At 45.9% G+C, this 25,112-nt stretch overlaps 1 protein-coding gene across 2 annotated transcripts in view; it reads right to left on the bottom strand.

Annotated features, from left to right (window-relative positions):
• The window catches only part of FAM160A1 (family with sequence similarity 160 member A1), a 315,919-nt gene that overhangs the window by 233,113 nt on the left and 57,694 nt on the right, over positions 1 to 25,112 (bottom strand). Inside the window, exon 1 of one of the 2 annotated variants that reach the window (XM_030191646.1) lies at positions 4,350 to 4,812. The exons of the other annotated variant lie outside the window; for it this stretch is intronic. The gene's annotated coding sequence lies outside the window, so the exon portion shown is untranslated. Of the gene's footprint in view, positions 1 to 4,349; positions 4,813 to 25,112 lie in introns of those variants that run through there. 2 annotated transcript variants of the gene reach the window in all.

A 25,112-nucleotide genomic window follows, 5' to 3' on the forward strand; every position in this document is an offset into this window, starting at 1 on the left:
CCCTTCTGGAAGGTTTTACAGTGGTGCTTTATGCACACCCTCAAGAGCCACAAATCCAGCGTAAATCGTACAAGCAATAAAAGTCAAGCTCCGCTCCACATAGATTAAAAAATGAACGCCTTTCATTTTCCTATGTGAACTCAGCTATCTAGCTAGTGCATGAAACAGGAATGCGCTGCAGGTAGACTGGAGTTGTTTTCTAACATTGGGTCAATGTCTTCTGTGTGCTGCTGTTTCATGGGTTTAAGGGGGGAGGAGACGGTAAGCAAGTGGCTGACCAAACTGCAGACAGATGGATTGTTAAGTGTCACTTCTTTCCCTCATTTCTTAAGCGATAACAATATTCCTAACAGAAGGAAGCCCCTTTAGGGAAATACACACCAGTAAAGGACAGAAAATATAGGGGGAAAGGCAGAATTTGCAATAAGTAATATAAATAATAAAAAAGAACTGTCTCTTCAGTTAACAGCAAGGTCACATGGGGCACACAACACTTTGAAAAAAAAATAGCTCAATTAAGTGTCAGAACACTGGGAAAGAAATTAAAAGTACAACTCTTCCTTGTGTATTTACACGAAGGGGCCCTTTTACTAAGTGGCGGTAGGACTACCAAGCGGGTCGCTCGCGACAAAACCAGCACTACCACCGGGCGTGCCAAGGCACCCAGCAGTGATTTTGTTTTTGCCACATGCTGTTCCCTGTGCCAGAAAATAATTTTGTATTTTCTAGAGTGGGGGTGGGGAGTAGGTGTGCCTGGCGGTAATCGGGCAGTACCGTGCACTGCCTGATTACCACCAGGTTAGCGCGTGAGCCCTTACTGCCTATTAAACAGGCAGTAAGGGCTCAGGCAGTAAATGGCCGCAGGCCAATATTTTTATTAGCGCACAACCGTTAACAACCTCTATATAAAAAAATGGTTTTTTTTTCCACTGCAGTAAAAAATGGCCTGACGCGCAGCAATTCCACGCTCTCACACTACTGCAGGACACTTTTTAACTGCAGCTTGGTAAAAGTGCCCGTAAGGGCCCTGTTTACTAAGGTTCGTTAGTGGTTTTTAGCGCGCCTACACATAGCCTGCGTGCTAACCATGTAGGCGCCTATAGTGATATTGTAGGCATGTACATGGTAAGTGTACATGTTTAACACATGTTAAAAACATTAACGCCCCTATAATGCTGCTTAGTAAACAGAGCCCTAAGTATGTTAAAATGGACATGGAAAGAAATAATTATCAGCTAATACTAAAGCAGAATGGAAAATCTAATTTCCCAGTGATAGGTTTTGTGTGTGTGTTTATGCAAGGATGTAGATCCCCAGCTGACACATACCAGTACATAAGCACCACCATATTGGGAAAAGATCAAGGGTCCGCCCAGCATCCTGTCTCCGACAGCGGCCAATCCAGGCTTCAAGAACCCGGCAACCCCCCCCCCCCCCCCCCCACCAAAAAAAAAGATTTTTTAATAATGTTCAATGGACTTTTCCCTCAGGAATCTGTCCAAACCCCCCTTAAACTCTGTAAGGCCAGCTGCTGTCACCACATTCTCCGGCAACATAAGCACATAAGCACTGCCATACTTACATGTAAAACAGGAAAGACAGAGCACTGTACAGCTAACATTTGTTTTGCTAGTTTAAAAACTAAACAAGAGCTGGATTGCACCAGCGGATGGGGATGTGCATTGATTAGCACACATTTGGTTCGCTTAGGAGCCTTACAAAATGTTAGTGCGTGCAAACTTGATTGAACACGCGTAAACCTATGAATGTGTTTTGCATCCCTTACAAAGTTCTATCGCTCATGCGAAATGCACATTAAAAACGAATGCCTGAATCAATTTGAAAAACACACCAGGAAAAAAGGAACGTTTTAGAAAAATCACAAAACGTTATTCTGGCTGTGCCACATCCCTATCAGCAGCCACCACAACACCTGGATGCTACAGCAAAGCGTACAAGTTGAAAAGTGCACATATAAGGGGGGATTCTATATATGGCAACTACAGTTGTACGCACAAATCAGCACACATTGCACACAACTTAACTGCTTAACAAGCCAATCAGTGCTAGTAATTGGCTGCTAACAATTATTGGCATTATTTGGCTTTAATTGGAATTTACGCATGGGAAACAGCCATGAGGAGGAGCTGGACCCTTGGGAAGTAATTTTATAGACCATTTTCCTGCATAGGACACTGAGGGCCACATTTACTAAGACGTGCTAGCGCTTTTAGTGCGTGCTAATGCTAGAGATATTCATATATTCCTCTGGGTGTCTCTAGTGTTAGCGCGTGTCCATTTTTACATAAGTACGTAAGTGTTGACATTTGGGAAAGACCAAAGGTCCATCGAGCCCAGCATCCTGTTTCCAACAGTGGCCAATCCAGGTCACAAATACCCGGCAAGATCCCAAAAATGTATAAAACACCCATCCCCCTCCTCCACCCCTCTTCCAATATTCACCTACCCTTGTTCATTCCTCTCCTACTTCCTTCACCCCTGTCCTTCTTTACCTACCTATTCTCTTTTTATTATTCTGCTATACTTAACTTTTATTGTCTTTATCAATATTCTGTAACCCTTATTACTATATAAGCCGCATTGAACCTGCTTTGAGTGGGAAAGCGCGGGGTACAAATGTAATAATAATAATAATAATAATATTCTATAACAATCCATGCGTAAATCCTAGGATGCGTTTGGGGACTTTCCTATGAAATTATGCACACTCTTATACAATATGCCTGATCCACGACTAATTTAGGCACCAGCATTTATGCCTGCTGCAGCCCCCGTTCTGCCCATCACCCTCCCATTTCTACACCCCTTTTTCAACTCATGCCTACATTTACATGTATGTATTCCAAATCTAATGGCTGCTTGTTAAAAGCCACTTATTGGGATTAATTAGCTCGTTATTTAATTAACTTCTGGACTTGCCCAAATTTGCGCATGCAATTTGCGGCGACTTTTATAGAATTAGGGCGTATATGTGAAAGGACAATATAAACTTAGACTGTGAGCCCCCCTGGGACAGAGAAATATCCAGAGTACCTGAATGTAACTCACCTTGAGCTACTACTGAAAAAGGTGTGAGCAAAATCCAAATAAATAAAGTCTGTTATCCTAAAGTTTTCCAGACAGACATATGGCTAATGGACACAACCTCATGGGAAGAGTAACCTTCACTGTGCGGCTGACACAACAGCACAAGCATGGGGAAAAATAGCCTGCAATGTGCAGCGGGTACAACCAGTGGCGTACCAAGGGGGGGGCGGTGGGGGCGGTCCGCCCTGGGTGCACGCCGCTGGGGGGGGTGCCACACGCCTGTCGGCTCTTCGTTTTCATGCTCCCTCTGCCCGGTTACTTCCTGTTCCGGGGCAGAGGGAGCATGGAAACGAAGAGCCGACAGGCGCGCAGCACACACCCCCAGCGGCGTGCACCTGGGGGGGGTTCTTTCGCCGGGGGGTCGAGCTGCACCTAGGGGGTTATTTCGCCGGGGGGTCGCACTGTTCCGGGGGGGGCGCTGCACCCGGGGGGCGGGGCGCATCAGCGATCCGCCCTGGGTGTCAGCGCCCCTAGGAACGCCACTGGGTACAACCTCAACCACCTTACTGGGCAAATTCGGTGGGCCATGTTGTTGGGGGGTTTTTTTCTCTGCCATCATTTGCTATGCTACTATGATATGAAATATGAAAAAGAACTTAACAGCCTCAAAACGAACTGTTAACCCAGCTACTCACAATCACTACACACAAAAAGGGACACAATGTCCTTACACAAAAACCCCGGTTATTTCCTCTGCCCACAGAATAAATGAGAGAAAGGTCCCGGCTCCCTCCTCTTTACAGGCTAACCCATAAGCTACCATTATATATCTGTACAAGCCCTAGAACGGGAATGTTGCAGAACACAACTTTTCAATATACTCAGCTGCAATACCTACTGCACCTGAATGTAACTCATCTCAACCTCCAGTTTGACAAGTCAAGTCAGGGCCATCCCGAGCTGCAATTGCGCCGTGACATGTACCCTAGTGCCCCCACCCTGCCCACTGTGCCACAGCCACCACAAGGCAGACGATGACCAGGGAGCGATTTTTGTGTCCCTGTCACCCTTATACCCTGTGAGTCAAGTAATTAGATCCAAAATCCCAATTTCACACATCACTACACTATACCAAAGTTTATTTGGATCTGGAAGTATAGAGAGAGGAGAGAAAAAAAAAAACAGTTGAAACATTTCCAGAGACTTAACTAAAACAAATTCTTAGATTTTTTTTTCTCTAGTGAAAAACTTCAAAAGCAGTAGGAAAGTGTTGAAACTGGTGGGAGTTGCTTGCTCTTTACCTAGGAGCTGGTGCCTCTCCAGGGCCAGACGTGCTTGGGCGCACAGGTTCACCGACACCATGCCAGCTTCATACGACACTGGGGACACATTTTCTACTACATGTGTGACTTGCTGAATATCTGGGCCGAGAATTCCTCCAAGAAAGAAATAAACACCGTAAAACAGTGCTGTTGGTTTTAAATCTGTTAATCTTGTAAGGACTAGCTCTCCCCAGGAATTTCCATCTGTCTTCGGCAATAAAATCGGTAATGCTTTAGAAGCCAGTCCGTGGTTTACAGATTCCTGTTCACTGCTCACTGGCTAGGGCTGGTATGAGAATCAAACCAAACACAGCCGGCTTCTGCTGTGGACAGTTCAACCCTGCGTTACAGCAGTACACAGACCCTGAGTGATCCCTGTGGGTAGAGGTGGTGCTTCTGCAGAAACAGTCCAGAATATTTGCTTAATTATTCAAATGGTCTGAAGTTTGGAAGAGTCTCCGCCGTACCTGTTCTCAGGTTTCACCTTCCATCCCTGCTGTCAGAAAGGTGTGACCAACAAAAGCACAGGTCACATGGTTCCATCATGACAGTACTTGTCAAACCACTCTTGGGAGTTTCTATTTATTACTGGGTGAAGAATGCAGAGGCAGTACAATGACTAGGAAGGGATAACAAGCAGCTGAAGCAATCCTGTTAATAATGTAAAGCTGAGGCTGGCCTAGAGGCTCAGCAGCCCTGCAGAGAGCCTGGCTTCCATTCCCAGATCAGGTTTCTCTCTGTGCCTTGGGGTCATTGCAGAGGCAACATTCATAGCTCATTGGGGGGGGGGGGGGGGGGAGGGAATCCTAGCCAATGAATAATGGTGACACCTGCTGGCCAGATTAAGGCCTATAATTTTAGAGTTTCAGTGCATAATCATTAAGCAACACCAGGGCTATTAGGCAAGACTACGCAGTGCTACTACTACTACTTAGCATTTCTATAGCGCTACAAGGGTTACGCAGCGCTGTACAAGTTAAAACATGGGGAAGGACAGTCCCTGCTCAAGAGAGCTTACAATCTAAAGGTAACAAGCTATGTAGTCAGTGTAGGTATCATGAATGGGGAAGGTGGTTAGGCGCCAAAAGCAAGGGAGAAGAGATGGGCTTTGAGTAAGGACTTGAAGATGGGCAGGGAGGGCGCATGGCGTATGGGCTCGGGGAGTCTGTTCCAGGCATAAGGTGATGCGAGGCAGAAGGGGCGGAGTCTGGAGTTAGCGGTGGTGGAGAAGGGTACAGATAGGAGTGATTCGTCCTGAGAGCGGAGGTTACGGGTGGGGACATAGGGGGAGAGGAGGGAAAAGAGGTAATGGGGGGCTGCAGATTGAGTGCATTTGAAGGTCATTAGGAGAAGCTTGAACTGTATACGGTAGCGGATCGGGAGCCAGTGAAGCGACTTGAGGAGAGGGGTGATATGAGAGTATCGGTTCACGCAGTAGATAAGACGTGCGGCAGTGGCCTAGGGCAGCAGCTTCTTCAAAGTCCCGACAGCCACACAACCTCAACGAACCATCAGTGCCTACTTTTTTCCGGCAGCAAAGAGGTAGACACGTTTGAAATAGCCCAATTACATTGGTAAATGACTTTTGGACATATTCCTCGTTATCCCCCAGATTCTATATAGCGTGCCTAGAAATCCGCACCAAAATCCAAGTAGATTCTATAACCGCACATAACAAGCTAATGAGCACTGATAACAGCACTTAAGCAATAAAGAGCACTAATTGGCACTAATTAGAATTTACACACACCACTCACTAAGCGCATTCTGTAACAAAGTGTGCCAAACTTCTAACATGCATAGGCAAAACAGGGCATGGTTATGGGTGGGGAAATGGGCATTGTGGGTGTTCCAAAATTTACATGCGTATAGAATATGGCCCAGTGTGCATAAATCTACGCGCTGGAATTTACACCACACTTTTGTTGGTGTAAATAAGATGATACCTTTTTTATTGGACATAATACAGCTTCTCATCTTTCCCCCTAAACCAACCTCTCCTCCTCCCCCATTCTCTATTTCTGTGGATAACACTCTCATCCTTCCTGTCTCATCTGCTCGTAACCTTGGAGTCATCTTCGACTCCTCCCTCTCTCCTTCTCTGCACATATTCAGCAGACTGCTAAAACCTCTCGTTTCTTCCTCTATAACATCAGCAAAATTCGCCCTTTCCTTTCTGAGCACACTACCAGAACCCTCATCCACACTCTTATCACCTCTCGCTTAAACTATTGCAACTTGCTTCTTACAGGTCTCCCACTTAGCCACCTCTCACCTCTTCAATCTGTTCAAAATTCACCTGCACGACTAATATTCCGCCAGTGTCGTTATGCTCATATTAGTCCTCTCCTCAAGTCACTTCACTGGCTTCCTATCCATTTACGCATACAGTTCAAACTCCTCTTATTGACTTATAAGTGCATTCACTCTGCAACTCCTCAGTACCTCTCCACTCTCATCTCTTCCTACATTCCTCCCCGGAAACTCCGTTCACTGGGTAAATCTCTCTTATCTGCTCCCTTCCCCCCCACCGCTAACTCCAGACTCCGTTCCTTTTATCTTGGAGTGGAGGAGTGGCCAAGTGGTTAGGACTTTGGTCCTGAGGAACTGAGTTCAATTCCCACTTTAGGCACAGGCAGCTCCTTGTGACTCTGGGCAAGTCACTTAACCCTTCATTGCCCCATGTAAGCCGCATTGAGCCTGCCATGAGTGGGAAAGCGTGGGGTACAAATGTAATAAAAAGTCATATGCCTGGAATAGACTTCCTGAGCCGGTACATCAAGCTCCATCTCTGGCCGTCTTCAAATCTAAGCTAAAAGCCCACCATTTTGATGCTGCTTTTAACTCCTAACCCTTATTCACTTTGTTTAGAAACCTTATTTTATCATTCTCACTTTAATATTCCCTTATCTCTTGTTTGTTCTGTCTGTCTGTCCTAATTAGATTGTAAGCTCTGTCGAGCAGGGACTGTTTCTTCATGTTCAAGTGTACAGCGCTGCGTACTTCTAGTAGCGCTTTAGAAATGATTAGTAGTAGTAGTAGTAATTTCTTGATTAGCTTTCGAAGGTTGTCCTTCTTCATCAGATCGGAAATAAGCAAATGTTGGTAGATAACAATATCAGGATGGGGGTGGATAGGTGAGAGACGGGAAGAGTCGGGTGGGTGAGGGACAGGGAGATATGCATGGAGAAAGGAGGGTGACAAAGCAGTACAATTTTATGGTTTATAATGGGCTAGAAAACCCAGATCTTTGTTAAGTCCTGTCTGGTGGGTGTCAAAATATTTAATCATTCTGACTTCAAAGAGTAGAAGTTCAAGTTACTCATGAAAAGGGACATTCCATTGATTTCATTACTACTGCTTCTCAGTCTATGAGGTCTAACCAGTTTCTGGCTTTCTGTGGTTGTCAGACCACTTTCTCCAGCAATTTTCTCTACATACTGAGTAAAAGCTCAAAATAAGAAAGTACATGGGCAGAGGTTATATTGATGGGACGAGATTATGGCATCATGGCATTCCCTCTGTTAGCATGACTGAATAAGATTCTACTTTAGATCAATTAGCTCCATTATCTTTGAAATTTCATTCTAGATCTTTCTTTTCCCCATGAAAAGAAATCTTTACAAGAACAAAACGCAGATATGCCACCAGTTAGAACATGCTTGGAGATTCCTGGACCAAGGAAACTTGGAAGTTATCAACTCAGCAGTATAAATTATAGCATACTAGCCGTTGAGCCCGTAAAAACGGGCTAGTAAAGGAGGGGGGGGTTTGAAAGCCCCCCCCCGGATAGGTCGCCGCTGCCCCTCCCCCCCAGAGTCGCCGCCGCCGCTGCGGCCCCCCCCCCCCCCCGGAGTCCCCTCCGCCACCCCTCCACCCAGGCCGGGTACCTGGCTTCACTATTCAAACCGCCGGAACGCAGCACACAACTCATCTGAGCTGCTGTCGGCCTTCCTTCTTCTCTGCGTGTGTTCCGCCCTCATGTGACGTAACGTCAGCGAGGGCGGGACACAGGCAGGTAAGGAAGGCCAACGGCAGCTCAGATGAGTTGTGTGCTGCGTTCCGGCGGTTTGAATAGTGAAGCCAGGTACCTGGGCCAGGTGGAGGGTGGGTGGCGGCGGCGGCGACTCCGGGTGGGTGGGGGGAGCGATGGCGACGGCGGTTCCCTCACTCACAGGTGCGCAGGTTCCCTCTCTGTCACGCCCCCGTCATCACGTATTGACGCAGGGGCGGGACAGAGAGGGTCTGTACTGCGCATTTGCGAGTGAGTACGCCTCTTGCCATTTATATGTTTGATTTTCAGGCATATTTGGTTTAGCTCAAAAGATTCTGGTTTAGGATCTTCTGTACTCCTCTGCTGTCACCTCTCCTTGTAACATGTGGAGGGGCATTTTCGATATGACATCTAAGTCAGACTTTGGACGTTTTGCAAAAAAAACGTCCAAAATTAGAGTAGCAAAGAAGGTCATTTTCAAAAAAGAAAAACGTCTATCTTTTTGAAAATAGAAGGTTTTGTGATTTGGATGGTTTTTTTTTTTGGTCCATTTTCAAAAAAAAAAAAAAAAAAAACGTCCAAGTGCAAAACGCACAAAATCAAGCCGTTGGGATGTAGGAGGAGCCAGCATTTTTAGTACACTGGTCCCCCTGACATCCCAGGAAAGCAATAGGGCACCCTAGGGGGCTCTGTAGTGGACTTCATAAAATGCTCCCAGGTACACATCTGACCATTACTCCCTTACCTTGTCTGCTGAGCCACCCAAAATCCACTACCCCCAACTGTACACCACAACCATAGCCCTTACGGGTGAAGGGTCACCTATATGTGGGTACATTGGGTTTCTGGTGAGTTCTGGAGGGCTCACAGTTTCCTCCACAAGTGTAACAGGTAAGGGGAGGTAGAATCCTGGGTCCACCTGTCTGCAGTGCACTGCACCAACCACTAGACTACTCCAGAGACCTGAATACTGTTCTAATGGACCTGAGTATAACATCTGAGGCTGGCACAGAGGCTGGCAAGTAATGTTTTTCAAAACAAAAAAACAGCACCACGGGCCTTTAAAATGGAACAAAGTTCTTTAATGAATGAGCCTTGACCCGACACGGGCCGTGTTTCGGTGACTAGCACCTGCGTCAGGGGTCACAGTGATGACGTGGAAAACTTGGGGAATAACTCGAATATTTTCATCTACAATATTCCTTACCCCACGTCTCATGTAGTAAAAGCTACAAAGCACCAAGGCACTTTCACTTTCTGTATCAAAAAGTGAAAGTGCCTTGGTGCTTTGTAGCTTTTACTACATGAGACGTGGGGTAAGGAATATTGTAGATGAAAATATTCGAGTTATTCCCCAAGTTTTCCACGTCATCACTGTGACCCCTGACGCAGGTGCTAGTCACCGAAACACGGCCCGTGTCGGGTCAAGGCTCATTCATTAAAGAACTTTGTTCCATTTTAAAGGCCCGTGGTGCTGTTTTTTTGTTTGGACTTTAGTTTGTACTTTGTTCCCTCTCTTTTGTTATACCCAAGTAATGTTTTTCATCACATTTTTGGGGGGTGGGGTGGGAGGAGGTTAGTGACCACTTGGGGAATAAGGGGAGGTCATCCCTGATTCCCTCCAGTGGTCATCTGGTTATTTAGGGCACCTTTTTGTGCCTTATTCGTTATAAAAACAGGTCTAGCTCAAAAACGTCTTAGTTTTAGTCCTGGACAGTTTTGTTTCCTTCCATTATGACTGAAAAATGTCTAAGTCTCAGGAACGCCCAAGCCCCTGATATGCCCCCTTGAGATTTGGACGCACTTTTGACAGACTTCAAAGAAAAACGTCTAAAAATAGGTTTCAAAATTACTGATTTGGATGTTTTTGTGAGAAAAACGTCCAAATGCTGCTTTATGCCACTTTTTAGACGTTTTTCTGTTTTGAAAATGAGCCCAATGGTATCTTTCAAGTGATGATCTGGCCCTTTTTTTTTTTTTTAATTATTATTGATAAAGTTAATAAGATCAGACAGCCTTTTTTAGAAATAGGTTCACCATGAATATGAGCTCTGGAGATCTGGATTCAGGAATACCCACGCATGGAGGGGCATAATCGACCAGAAACGCCTATCTCCATGGGCGTTTATCTCCGAGAACGGGTCCGTGAAGGGGCGGAGTGAACCGTATTTTCAAAAAAAATAGACGCCCATGTGTTATTCGCCAAGGTGTGAGCTGGGCGTTTTTGCTTTTCAGCGATAATGGAAAATGAAATCGCCCAGCTCAAAAACGAATAAATCCAAGGCATTTGTTCGTGGGAGGGGCCAGGATTCATAGTGCACTGGTCCCCCTCACATGCCAGGACACCAACCGGGCACCCTAGGGGGCACTTTTACAAAAACAAAAAAAAAGGTAAAAGAGCTCCCAGGTGCATAGCACCCTTCCCTTGGGTGTTGAGCCCCCCAAATCCCCCTCAAAACCTACTGCCCACAAGTCTACACCATTACTATAGCCCTAAGAGGTGAAGGGGGGCACCTACATGTGGGTACAGTGAGTTTGGGGGGGTTGGACGACTAAGCATTAAGCAGCACAATTGTAACAGGTAGGGGGGGATGGGCCTGGGTCCACCTGCCTGACGTCCACTGCACCCCCTAACAACTGCTCCAGGGACCTGCATACTGCTGCTTGGGAGGAGGGTATGACATTTGAGGGTGAAAGTAAAAAGTTGTGAAACATCATTTTTTTTGTGGTGGGAGGGGGTTAGTGACCACTGGGGGAGTCAGGGGAGGTCATCCCCGACTCCCTCTGGGGGTCATCTGGTCATTTAGGGCACTTTTTGGGGCCTTATTCGTGAAAAAACAGGGTCCAGGAAAAGTGCCCTAAATTCTAGCTACAAACGTATCCATTATCGGCGAAAGGCGCCCATCTCTGTTCGGGTGATAACCACGCCCCAGTTCCGCCTTCACCACGCCTCCGACACGCCCCCGTCAACTTTGTCCGCATCCGCGACGGAGTGCAGTTGAAAGCGTCCAAAGGTCGGCTTTCGAGTATACCGCTTTATTTGTTTTTGTGAGAAAAACGCCCATCTCCCGATTTAGGTCGGAACTTGGGCGTTTTTCTCGTTCGATTATAAGCAGGATAGTAACATAGTAAATGACGGCAGATAAAGACCTGTAGAGTCCATCCAGTCTGCCCAAGATAAACTCATTTTACACGGTATGCAATAGTTTATATGTACACCCGAGAGTTCTTTTTCTTTTGTTTCAGTATCTGCAATTGCCTCTTTTTCACACTGTAAATGGATTATTCGTCCCTCTTTCTTATTGAAAGATCCTCCCCATGAGATTGTTGAATGAGTTGCACTTTTTGTTAACAGGGCTGTTAATACAGAATTTGCTTATCAGGGCACGAAATGTTGGAACTCCTTGCCAAAGACAGTTGATTACATGATATTCCGTAAAATGTTTAAAACTTTCCACTTTGGGATACTGATCTCCCTGCCTAGTCAATTTTTGGTTACTGAAACTTTGCTTCCATTGTTCTGTGTTTTTTTTTTTTTTACTTTCTCTTTCTATTGCAATATACTATGTATTATAATCTGGCAGTATGTTCACTTTGTGTTCTGCATAATGTGATTTCATTGGCCACATTGAACTCAGGTTGCTAGGATAACGTAGGATATAAATGTCATAAATAAGTAAATAATACTTGTAGCTTTCCTAACGCCCTAGGTGACATTGTTTCAACACCATTTCCTAAGTCAGAGGTCTTCAACTCATCTATCCCCTCATAGGCGCTAAGCCCCCACCCCCAAGCTGAGCCAACAAGCTTCCCCAAAGGTAGTCAGTCAGGGCACCATGCAGCACAGCATAGCAACACACAGAGAGCAAGAAGAACCCTGCAACCATGGGACCTTCTGCATTGCACCTCTGTCCGCCACAATGATAGCCGGGAGTACTCGGGACTCCCATTCCCTCGACTCTCACACTGCCGCCTTTAGCAGTCTCCACCCTAGTGATTACAGCAGGTCTCCCTCAGGAACTCTGCCTTTCCCCTATAATGCATTCCGTCTCCTCAGACGCAACTTCCTTCTTCCGCGAGGGTGGGATGCTTCACAGGGAGAAGGCCAAGTCCCTGAGTCAGGCTTGCTGTAATCGCTTGGATAGAGACTGATCCATATTATCTATCAAAAGAAGGCAAGTGTGCGAGTCCAACTGCTTCTTTTGGTGGGGGGGAGAGAGAAAAGGAACGGGACTAAGAGGGAGAGACTGGAAAGGAGGGCATGGGCAGGGGCAGAAGAGAGCTTGCTTGTTTGCTGACTGGCTGAAGTGGGAGACAGACCTGAAGGTGCTGCTCTAATGGTCCTGGATGGGAGTGGGAGGAAGTAGAAAAGAGCTTGCTTGTTGGTTGAAATACTAGAGAGACCTGAAGGTGATGCTCTGAAGGTCCTGGGTGGGGATGGGAGGACGTAGAAAAGAGCTTGCTTGTTGGTTGAAATACTAGAGAGACCTGAAGGTGATGCTCTGATGGTCCTGGGTGGGAGTGGGAGGAAGTAGAAAAGAGCTTGCTTATTGGTTGAAATACTAGAGAGGCCTGAAGGTGATGCTCTGATGATCTGGGATGGAGGTGCAAAACAGCTTGCTTGCTGAACCTTTGGGAGAGAGAGCTGAAGGTGCTCTGATGGTCCTGGGTGGGGTGGGGTGGGGAAGGTGGACAGGCAGGCAAGAGGAGGAAAATATATAGGACTCTGAAGGGAGAAACAAGTTATAGATGGGGGGAAGGGACAGAAGAGAGCTTGCTGAACCTGTGGAAGAGAGAGCTGAAGCCAAGGTGCTGCTCTGATGGTCTGATGCAAGCACTGCCCCTGACCCCAACCCCTTTAGACTCCCTAAACAGCTGGGCCACTGACCGCCTACGCATCCCATCTAATTATAGACTGATTTTTAGTATATTTTGGTTTGCTAAACAGTTGGATACTCTGGTGACTCTCCAATTCTCTAGTTATACTGACTTCTGTGGTTGTTTGCATTCATTTGACTTTCGATTTAGACATTCCCATTAAAGTGGGTCTCTCCTTGTGCAACTAGTATTATTGCAATTTGATATCTCTGCTGCTTTTGATACAGTAGACCACGCTTTATTACTAGTCAATCTAAGTGATATTGGTATCGCAGGTTCCGTTTTACAGTGGTTACAGCATTTTCTTGGTAATATCTTTTTCCTTACCAGCACCTTTTTACTTGCCTTCTAAAAATGTCCCACCCATCCCATTAGATATACCACTCAAAGTCTCAGTGTGCCTTTTTCCCCATCATACACAAGCAAGCTTTGAACCTGTGACTTTCAGAATGAAAAGCAGCCACCTTCCAGGTATAACTATTCCAGTTCAGATTGGCTGTATGCTCCCATTACTACAGTTCCTTAAAATGGTGAGAGACAAACAGGGAAAAAGGTCAAAACCATTCGAGGCTTTTCTTTCACTTTGTTCCTCTGCCATAATGTATTCATCAGTCTTTGAGAACATCCTGGTCATTAGCATGAAATTCATGAGTGCCACTGAATTGTGGCTTTTATGATTACTTTAAAAGGTCATATTTGCAAATAAAAACATTCTTGTCTCTCTACCTATTCAAGCTGTGCATATAAATCTCTGTTAGATAAGCAAGATACAAGTGTGCACCAGGGAACACTGTGAACCAAATCAGTTTTTATCACGAGCTTAATGAGTTGCATATGAACAGATAGAAGACTTTTAGTTAAAGTTCTGCAGATAGAAAGCTCAGGGGTGTCCAATGACGATCAAAGAAAAGCTAGAATGGTTTAAATATCTATAGATGCCCAGCTTGAGAAGGCCAGTGGGCTCATTTTCGAAAGAGAAGGACGTCCATCTTTCGACATAAATCGGAAGATGGGCGTCCTTTTCACAGGGTCGTCCAAATCGGTATTTGGACGTCCCCAACAGCTTTCCATTGCAGGAATGGCCAAAGTCCAAGGGGGCGTCTCGGAGGTGTAGCAAAGGCGGGACTTGGGCGTGCCTAACACTAGGACATCCTCGACCCATAATCGAAAGAAACAAGGACGTCCCTGACGAACACTTGGACGACTTTACCTGGCCATGTTTTTCTTACGACCAAGGCACAAAAAGGTGCCCGAAATGACCAGATGACCACCGAAGAGAATCGGAGATGACCTCCCCTTACTCCCCAAGTGGTCACTAACCCCCTCCCACCCTCAAAAAACATCTTTAAAAATCTTTTGTGCCAGCCTCAGATGTCATACTCAGGTCCATCACAGCAGTATACAGGTCCCTTACGCAGTTTTAGTGGGTGCAGTGCACTTCAGGCAGGCAGACCCAGGCCCATACCCCGCTACCTATTATGTTTGTGGAGGAAACAGCGAGCCCTCCAAAACCCACTACAAACCCACTGTACCCACATCTAGGTGCCCCCTTCACCTTTAAGGGCTATGGTAGTGGTGTACAGTACTGGGTAGTGGGTTTTGGGGGGGGGTATTGGGGGGCTCAGAACACATGGTAAGGAGCTATGTACCTGAGAGCAATTTATGAAGTCCACTGCAGTGCCCCCTAGGGTGCCCAGTTGGTGTCCTGGCATGTCAGGGGGACCGGTGCACTAGAAATGCTGGCTCCTCCCACGACCAAATGGCTTGCATTTGGTCGTTTCTGAGATGGACGCCCTTGGTTTCCATTATCGCCGAAAATCAGAAACGACCAAGTCTAGGGACGACCATCTCTAAGAACGACCAAATTTCAGGATTTGGGCGTCCCTGACCGTATTATTGAAACGAAAGATGGACGTCCCTGCCCCTGGATGGGGACATTTTGCGAGGACGTCCTCATCAAAACTTGGACGTCCCTTTCGATTATGCCCCTCTAAGTGCTCATACAACTCAGGCACATGGACAGGAACAGTTGATGCTGAGAACAAGGAAGGCACTAGGACTATGGCAAGACTGGCAGCCAGGGGGAGCCCCTGCTTCCTGCAGCTGCAAAGTTTCTACCTCCTATCTTTGATTGGTCCTAGTGAGCAGAGCGAGTCAATCAATCAGCAGCCTAAGGTGGGAAACATTTTCTTCAACCCTTGCAATGAGGAGGGAGAGGGGACTCAGACCCCGATGCTCAAAGCAAACCGGGCTTGCAACATTTAATTTAGACTGGTGGGACCTCCGATCTCTTAAAAACAAAAAATCGCCTGCTGGTCCAGCGGGCCCACCAACCCAACCTGGAGAGCCAGACCCCCTAGTCACCACTGGCCCCTGGTAGCCTAGTGGAATCCTCCCCCCACCAAGCCCTCCACACACCTTTCTGTTGGAGGCAGGAGGAACACCTACTCCCTCCTGCCTCTGGGCCTGCCTGCTTCAAAATGGCGGTGCCCTGCCCCTGCTCGGCGCATCCTGAAAATGTATACCTTAGAGGAAAGGGGAGAAAGAGGACAAGGGAGATAGGATACAGATATCTAAATACTTGAAATGTATTTGTATACAAACAAATCTTTTCCAGAGATGAGAAAGCAGTAAAACCAGAGGACATGAATTGAGGTTGCGGGCTAGTAGACAAAGGAAGAAAGTCAGCAAATTCTTTTTCATGGAGAAGGTGGTTGATGCCAGGAATGCCCTCCTGGAGAAGATGGTGGAAACAAAAACAGTGACAGAATTCAAAAAGGCATGGGATAAACACAAAATAGAAAGAGGATGGTACTGTAACAAAATGTAAATTATATTATGGATGTTGATTAGGGCTGCAAATATGGCGCTTTAATGCAACTAACGCGTTAAATGTTTAATGTGTGTTAAAAATTTTAACACACGTTGATGGCAGGTCTCTCTCCCTCACCCAAAATGATCCAGCATTGTTCATTTCCCGGGCTCACCTGAGCTGCAGAGACCGACTGCTGGGTCCCAGGTTGGCCCTGCTGCTGTGGGAAGAAGCTGCAGTTAGAAGAGCTCCCAAAGCTTCCCAGCAGTATGAGGAAGGCAGAGCCCCGCACCTGCAACTTACAAGTAACCACAGAAGTAAGAGTCCATGACACTTCAGGTCTGGGGGCAAGGCACTGGGGTCCAGAAGAGGTGGCCCATTAGAATGGAAGGCTGCAGCCCTTGCTTGTGGACCACATTCTCTCTCTCTCTCCTTCTAATTGCCCCTCTGATCTTGCCTTTAGAGCTGCAGCATTGAAGGCATGCTGCTTCTTTCACCCACCCGAAGCTTCTCTCTGTAGAATTCTGCCTCCTCTGCAGCATCCCTGTTTTTGGGCAGGACGCTGCAGAGAGAGGCTTTCGGTGGGTGAAGAAAAATTAAATGTGAAAGATGGATATAGGACAGGAAGTGAAGGAGGAGAAAAAAAGAAATAGTGAATAGACAGGAGGCCCTGAGTTCAGAGCAGAGGGAAGCAGAACCAGAGACAGGGAACGAGATGATTAGAAAAATAAAATCACCAGACAACAAGGGTAAGATAAATGTATTTATTTTAGTTTAGTACTTGAAATATGTCAGTTTTGAGAATTTATATCTGCTATCTATATATTGCACTGTACAAGGGGGGGGGGGGTGCTTTATGCAATTAATTGTGTGCTTAAAATCTTCAAATAATGTACAGCGCTAATGTTGATGTGTTTTGACGGGCAGGAATGGCGCTTAGACTACTACTGCAGTGAGGAACTAAGGCCGGTGACAGGCAGACTTGTATGGTCTGTGTCTCTTATATGACAAGACAGATCAGGATGGGCCGGAGTGGGCTTCAATGGCACCTCCAGTAGTTAGGACCTAAGGACAATGCTGGGTGGACTTCTACTATCTGTGTCCTGAAAATGGCAAAGAAGGATCAGGATGAAGTAAATGTATTTTGTACCACATTCAATGTTGGTTTAATCGTGAGCTGATAATGAATTTAACTGTTGGGCAGACTGTTCAGGTATTTATCTGCTGTTATCAAGGGGGTCTTTTACAAAGGTGCACTAGGGCTTTTAGCGCACGCTAACCATGTAGACACCCATAATATTCTTATGGGCGTCTACACGGTTAGCGTGCACGAACAATGCTAGCACACCTTTGTAAAAGGGGTTCCTGATATGTAAGTACAGTAATACCTCGGTTTTCGTCGATAATCCGTCCGAAAACAATTGGCGAAATCCGAAACCGCCGAAAACCGAGGCAATTATTTCCATATGAATCGACACTGGAAAGCAATGGAATTGTTTGGCTAGACGAGCGGGGTGATGCTCACACAATGAGAAACAACGCCACACTGAGCAGGAGAATGTGTGGGTCGTCCTTTGTTTCACAAAATTAGCAGCGAGGTCAGGTGGGCATACTGACGAAATCCGGGACAAATTTTTAGTGGAAAAAAAATTGACAAAAACCAAAACAGACGATAACCGAAGTCAACGAAAACCGAGGTATTACTGTACTTTTGTTCAACTATATTGTTATTTATTGTTGATTTTTGGATCTTTTACTTTTCACTTATATTATATTATATATCATTTTTATATCTGCTCACTGGAGGTTTCTGCATTTAGTTTTATTTCACTTTTTTTGTAGATTGGTTGTTCATGCCTTCAGACAAATGATTATAGCGAAACTCTGGCCACAGTCTGTGTAATTGACTTTAGAGACACTTTTGAATCTTCAATTAAGTCAAAAGCTAAGTGGTTGCTTTTTTCTTTTGTTTGCCACGATTTGGGGTGGATCCATTCAAATTAAACATCCCTTGGAGTTTCATACAAAATTTTGTATGAAAGTGTTTTTTATGCCGATGAAGAGAGTTTGACCCAGTTTAAGTTCTTTTTACCCTGTTAATGTTTGTTGGGTGGCGGCGTGGGTGCTGAGGCTTTCCCCCTTTCGTACTCCATAGGAATATAGGGGTATGTTTACTAAGGTGCGTTAGCATTTTTAACGTGCCTGTAAATTTAAGGTGTGTTAAGTGCTAACGTGCCTATACATTTCTATGGGCGTGTCAGCGTTTAACGCGCGTAAACCATTTATGTGTGTTAAAAACGCTAATGCGCCCATAGCGCTGCTTAGTAAACATAGGTGATAAGTGTTTTAATAGTATTTTGCATATTGTAAGACAGCGGTTCTTATTTTTGGCTGTATATACTCTTTCATCCTCTTTATTACTGAACTATAGTTACCATTAAGAAGCTGCCATGTTCAGCTTATCCACCGACCCTTATTTCTACATATAGTTCACTTACATTTTGTCTCCTCTGCCTTTTTCAATAGATTTACTGGTGTATGACTGCAACTGGTGGGAATCCCACACACAATTTTGGATTGCTGGACCAGAGATGTTGAAATTGTTTGTCTAATGACATTTATTATGTAAACGATTTTATGGTTTCTCTGAAGAACTTGAAAAGCATGTATGTTCCATTTAGCTTTTAGCAGAATTTTAATGTCATTCTTGTTTTCTCTGTAATTAATTTTATGTATATAAAGTAATAACCTGCCAAGATATAGCATGATAGGTGTGATATAAATCTATTAAATGAATGTATGAAATCTATAGAGAGGATGTGCAGACAAAGCATGTCTACAAGGGAGGGGGCATGTGTGCTTAATGTTAGGGGCTAATGAATGGATTTTCTCCAGCAGAGGAAGTGTTAACTGTCTTTATAAAAATATGGAAACAAAGGCTGCCAATATGGGTCCTCTGAAAGTCACCTAACCACCATACCTAACCACCATACCTCTATTTAGGAAATCTAGACTGCCCCCACTTGACACTTCTCCCATTAGATTGTAAGCTCTTTTGAGCAGGGACTGTCCTTTTTGTTAAACTGTACAGCGCTGTGTAACCCTAGTAGCGCTCTAGAAATGTTAAGTAGTAGTAGTAGTCCTCTGAAAGTCAAAAGGTGAATTCAGACTTGGGGGGGGGGGGGGGGAGAGAGAATGAAAGAGAGAGTGAGGGAGGGATGGGGGGAGAGAGAGAGAGAAAGAGAGAATGAGAGAGAGAGGGAGAACTTCTCTCTTAATATTCCAGATGGCTATGCTGTTATAACTATTCTGAGCACTGAGGCATCATAACAAGCAGAAATTAATGTATTGAATGATGACAAAACACTTAGATCTCTCCCCTCTCGTTCTTTTCATTTGCAAACATAGGCATAATTACACTTCAACTTGTGGATACATACACATGAATTTTCTATGCCACAGACATTTTGTACTGTATCGTACTGTATCTGGGATTAATAAAAGTATTGTTTTTTAAAGACGTAAAGACTGCAGATGTGGGCTTCACTCCAATTTCTGTCTGAGGAAAAGAACACGTTTTGTCCATTGGAAAGAACAGAAGCTGTGTAGCAAAAGAAAGAAGGCTCAACCAGCCTTACACTTGCCATTAGCCAGGTGGTAACCCCAAATTGGCGCACATTGGGCGCACACAGGCGCCTGTGCGGCTTAGTAAAAGGGCTCCTAAGTGCTGACTCCGCTCCCAGAACACCCTAAATTAGCCTGTTTTCAGTTCAGCATTGACCAGTTATTTTCATTGGCAGTAACCGGTTAAGTGCCTCTGAAAATGACTGGTTAGCTCCGAACAGGCAATTTAACCAGCCAGGAGGGGAAAGGGGAAGGGAAAGGGAAATGGGACTTGATATACCGCCTTTCTGAGGTTTTTGCAACTACATTCAAAGTGGTTTACATATATTCAGGTACTTATTTTGTACCAGGGGCAATGGAGGGTTAAGTGACTTGCCCAGAGTCACAAGGAGTTGTAGTGGGAATTAAACTCAGTTCCTCAGGATCAAAGTCCACTGCACTAACCACTAGGCTACTCCTCCACTAGCAACATTCCATGTAGAAGCCTGCCCTTGCAGATCAGCAATGCGGCCACGCAGGCTTCTGTTTCTGTGAGTCTGACGTCCTGCACGTATGTGCAGGACGTCAGACTCACAGAAACAGAAGCCTGCGCGGCCGCGTTGCTGATCTGCAAGGGCAGGCTTCTACATGCAATGTTGCTAGTGGAATAGTAACATTCCATGTAGAATCTCAAATAGTAGGAACAGAATCTCAAACAGTAGCCAACATTCCATGTGGAATCTAAGATAGTAGCAACATTCCATTTAGAATCTGAAATAGGGAAAGGGAAATGGGACTTGATATACCGCCTTTCTGAGGTTTTTGCAACTACATTCAAAGTCGTTCACATATATTCAGGTATTTATTTTGTACCAGGGGCAATGGAGGGTTAAGTGACTTGCCCAGAGTCACAAGGAGCTGCAGTGGGAATCAAACTCAGTTCCCCAGGATCAAAGTCCACTGCACTAACCACTAGGCTACCCCTCCACTCTGGCCATTTCTGGCCAGTTAAATCGCATTGAAAATCAACCCCAAAGGCTTTCTAAGTTACTGGGCAAACACAATTGAAGAACATTGCTCAAGGATCTGTCCAATTGGTGAACTGGCTGAAAAAAAGATACTCATAGGTGCAGCACCTCTTTAAACATCAGAATGTTTCTATGTATTTTTATTCCAAGTCACAACAGCCTCACTCCCCAGTGCCTCTATCAAATTAAAATACGAACAGGTTCATGCAACATTTTACAGTTAACTTTAAAATACTAAAATGATGCCTACTGTCAGTCACAGTTGGAAGGAATTTGCAATTTGAAGGAATCTTTATAAGTTGAAAGAAAAAGGCATCCTTTCATATCCAAATGTACTCTGTGAAGCCAGTTCACCAAAGTGCTCTCTATGTGCACACCCAAGAGCGTCTTTCATATCCCCTTTTCTTTCTCCTAAAACACATCCACTAGGTCAGCCACTGGTACCTTCTCTCTCTCTTATCCAAACATTCAGTAATTAAAGGAGCACAGCGAACAAAAAGAAAGGAAAAAAAAAAGTCTCCTGCATTCTCTGGAACATCAGATTTGCAACAGGCGCTGGAGAAACCCAAGGCTGAGGCCAAGCTGTGACATAATGAGATAAAGTAGCAGAAGTCGAGTAGTAAGTGCCAAAGCTGGATTAGTAGCAAAACATGTATTTAGCCAGACACAGTGAGCTGAGCACACTACATCTGCCCTGCTGGTTGACTGCTGACAGACTCCTACCAATGCAACAAGATGCGAGCAAGTGTATGTCAATGGACAAATACGAGTCTATTTCCAAATCCCTTGCTCTTCTACAAGCTTGTTCCAGAACTCTTCCAGACCCCAGAGTCATTTTGCTCCCACCTGCCTGTCTGCCCTCCTCCCTGGGCTGCAGACATGTCTGATACACCTACAGTATAAACCCAAATTTGACTAATCTGTCAAGGATTTTACTGTGAAGGAGTAGCCTAGTGGTAAATTGTACTCCTGCTTCTTGAGACCTTGGGCATGTCTCAACCCTCCATTGCCTCAGGTGCAAAAATTAGATTGCAAGCCTTCTGCAGACAGGGAAATATCCAGTGTACCTGAATGTAACTCACTTGGAGCTACTACTGAAAAAGGTGCGACATAAATCCAGAAAAAAACAGCAATATTCAGCTGCTGTCCATACAGCTAAACAGATGAAGGGCAATTCTTTAAGTGGGCACCTATAATTAAGCACTTACCCTGGGATTCTATATATGGCACCTTAATTTCTGCGTGGAAATCGAAGCGTATTCTATAACAATGCGCGTAACTTATTTAGTTAACTAGCTAATTAGTGCTGTTAATTGGGCATTAATAAGCAATTATCAGTACTAATTGGCATTAAGATTTATGCGCACAACTTGCTAAGCGTATTCTGTAAAGTAGTGCATGTAAATTCTACGTTGCATAGTTGAATAGGGGGTGTTTCTAAAATCTATAAGTGCTGTTATACATACACCTGCTCTGCGCCTAATCTAGGCATTGGAATTTACGCCAAGTAAAGCATGGCATAAATGGCACCGAGGCGCTCGGTGTTATTCTATATACCACACAGAAATTTAAGCTTATTCTATAAAATTTGGCTGTACTTTACAGAATACGCCTAGGCGTACTTTTGTTCCATGCGGAATTTTTAGGCAGCATATATAGAATCTAGCCCTTAGAGGGTGTGTGGTAGTTACCTAGTCTATAAAGAACATAGGTACCTACTTTCCTTCATAAAATACTACTGTAACCACATAAATATGTGCTTAAAAGCGAATGCTACATACCTGTAGAAGGTATTCTCCGAGGACAGCAGGCTGATTGTTCTCACTGATGGGTGACGTCCACGGCAGCCCCTCCAATCGGAACACTTTACTAGCAAAGGCCTTTGCTAGTCCTCGCGCGCCGATGCGCACCGCGCATGCGCGGCCGTCTTCCCGCCCGAACCGGCTTGTGTTCGTCAGTCCCATATGTAGCAAGACAAAGACAAGGGAAGACACAACTCCAAAGGGGAGGCGGGTGGGTTTGTGAGAACAATCAGCCTGCTGTCCTCGGAGAATACCTTCTACAGGTATGTAGCATTCGCTTTCTCCGAGGACAAGCAGGCTGCTTGTTCTCACTGATGGGGTATCAAAACAACAAACATGGTCAATTGGGCCTCGCAATGGCGAGGACATAACTGAGATTGACCTAACAACTTATCCAACTAACAGAGAGTGTAGCCTGGAACAGAATGAAACATGGGCCTAGGGGGGTGGAGTTGGATTCTAAACCCCGAACAGATTCTAAAGCACTGACTGCCCGAACCGACTGTCGCGTCGGGTATCCTGCTGCAGGCAGTAATGAGATGTGAATGTGTGGACAGATGACCACGTCGCAGCTTTGCAGATCTCTTCAATAGTGGCTGACTTCAAGTGGGCCACTGACGCAGCCATGGCTCGAACATTATGAGCCGTGACATGACCCTCAAGAGCCAGCCCAGCCTGGGCGTAAGTGAAGGAAATGCAATCTGCTAGCCAATTGGATATGGTGCGTTTCCCCACAGCCACTCCCCTCCTGTTGGGATCAAAAGAAACAAACAATTGGGCGGACTGTCTGTTGGGCTGTGTCCGCTCCAGATAGAAGGCCAATGCTCTTTTGCAGTCCAATGTGTGCAGCTGACATTCAGCAGGGCAAGAATGAGGACGGGGAAAGAATGTTGGCAAGACAATTGACTGGTTCAGATGGAACTCCGACACAACCTTTGGCAAGAACATAGGGTGAGTGCGGAGGACTACTCTGTTATGATGAAATTTGGTGAAAGGGGCCTGGGCTACCAGGGCCTGAAGCTCACTGACTCTACGAGCTGAAGTAACTGCCACCAAGAAAATGACCTTCCAGGTCAAGTACTTCAGATGGCAGGAGTTCAGTGGCTCAAAAGGAGGTTTCATCAGCTGGGTGAGAACGACATTGAGATCCCATGACACTGTAGAAGGTTTGACGGGGGGCTTTGACAAAAGCAAACCTCTCATGAAGCAAACAACTAAAGGCTGTCCTGAGATCGGCTTACCTTCCACACGGTAATGGTATGCACTGATTGCACTAAGGTGAACCCTTACAGAGTTGGTCTTGAGACCAGACTCAGACAAGTGCAGAAGGTATTCAAGCAGGGTCTGTGTAGGACAAGAGCGAGGATCTAGGGCCTTGCTGTCACACCAGACGGCAAACCTCCTCCATAGAAAGAAGTAACTCCTCTTAGTGGAATCTTTCCTGGAAGCAAGCAAGATGCGGGAGACACCCTCTGACAGACCCAAAGAGGCAAAGTCTACGCTCTCAACATCCAGGCCGTGAGAGCCAGAGACCGGAGGTTGGGATGCAGAAGCGCCCCTTCGTCCTGTGTGATGAGGGTCGGAAAACACTCCAATCTCCACGGTTCTTCGGAGGACAACTCCAGAAGAAGAGGGAACCAGATCTGACGCGGCCAAAAAGGAGCAATCAGAATCATGGTGCCTCGGTCTTGCTTGAGTTTCAACAAAGTCTTCCCCACCAGAGGTATGGGAGGATAAGCATACAGCAGACCTTCCCCCCAGTCCAGGAGGAAGGCATCCGATGCCAGTCTGCCGGGGGCCTGAAGTCTGGAACAGAACTGAGGGACTTTGTGGTTGGCTCGAGATGCAAAGAGATCTACCAAGGGGGTGCCCCACACCTGGAAGATCTGGCGCACTACTCGGGAATTGAGCGACCACTCGTGAGGTTGCATAATCCTGCTCAACCTGTCGGCCAGACTGTTGTTTACGCCTGCCAGATATGTGGCTTGGAGCACCATGCCGTGACAGCGAGCCCAGAGCCACATGCTGACGGCTTCCTGACACAGGGGGCGAGATCCGGTGCCCCCCTGCTTGTTGATGTAATACATGGCAACCTGGTTGTCTGTCTGGATTTGGATAATTTGGTGGGACAGCCGATCTCTGAAAGCCTTCAGAGCGTTCCAGACCGCTCGTAACTCCAGGAGATTGATCGCGTTCCTGGAGGGACCAGCTTCCCTGGGTGTGAAGGCCATCGACACGAGCTCCCCACCCCAGGAGAGACGCATCCGTAGTCAGCACTTTTTGTGGCTGAGGAATTTGGAAAGGACGTCCCAGAGTCAAATTGGACCAAATCGTCCACCAATACAGGGAGTTGAGAAAACTCGTGGACAGGTGGATCACATCTTCTAGATCCCCAGCAGCCTGAAACCACTGGGAAGCTAGGGTCCATTGAGCAGATCGCATGTGAAGGCGGGCCATGGGAGTCACATGAACTGTGGAGGCCATGTGGCCCAACAATCTCAACATCTGCCGAGCTGTGATCTGCTGGGACGCTCGCACCAGCGAGACGAGGGACAACAAGTTGTTGGCTCTCGCCTCTGGGAGATAGGCCCGAGCCGTCCGAGAGTCCAGCAGCGCTCCTATGAA

The sequence above is a fragment of the Microcaecilia unicolor genome, chromosome 2, assembly GCF_901765095.1.
Source record: "Microcaecilia unicolor chromosome 2, aMicUni1.1, whole genome shotgun sequence".
In the NCBI taxonomy this organism is placed as follows: domain Eukaryota; kingdom Metazoa; phylum Chordata; class Amphibia; order Gymnophiona; family Siphonopidae; genus Microcaecilia; species Microcaecilia unicolor.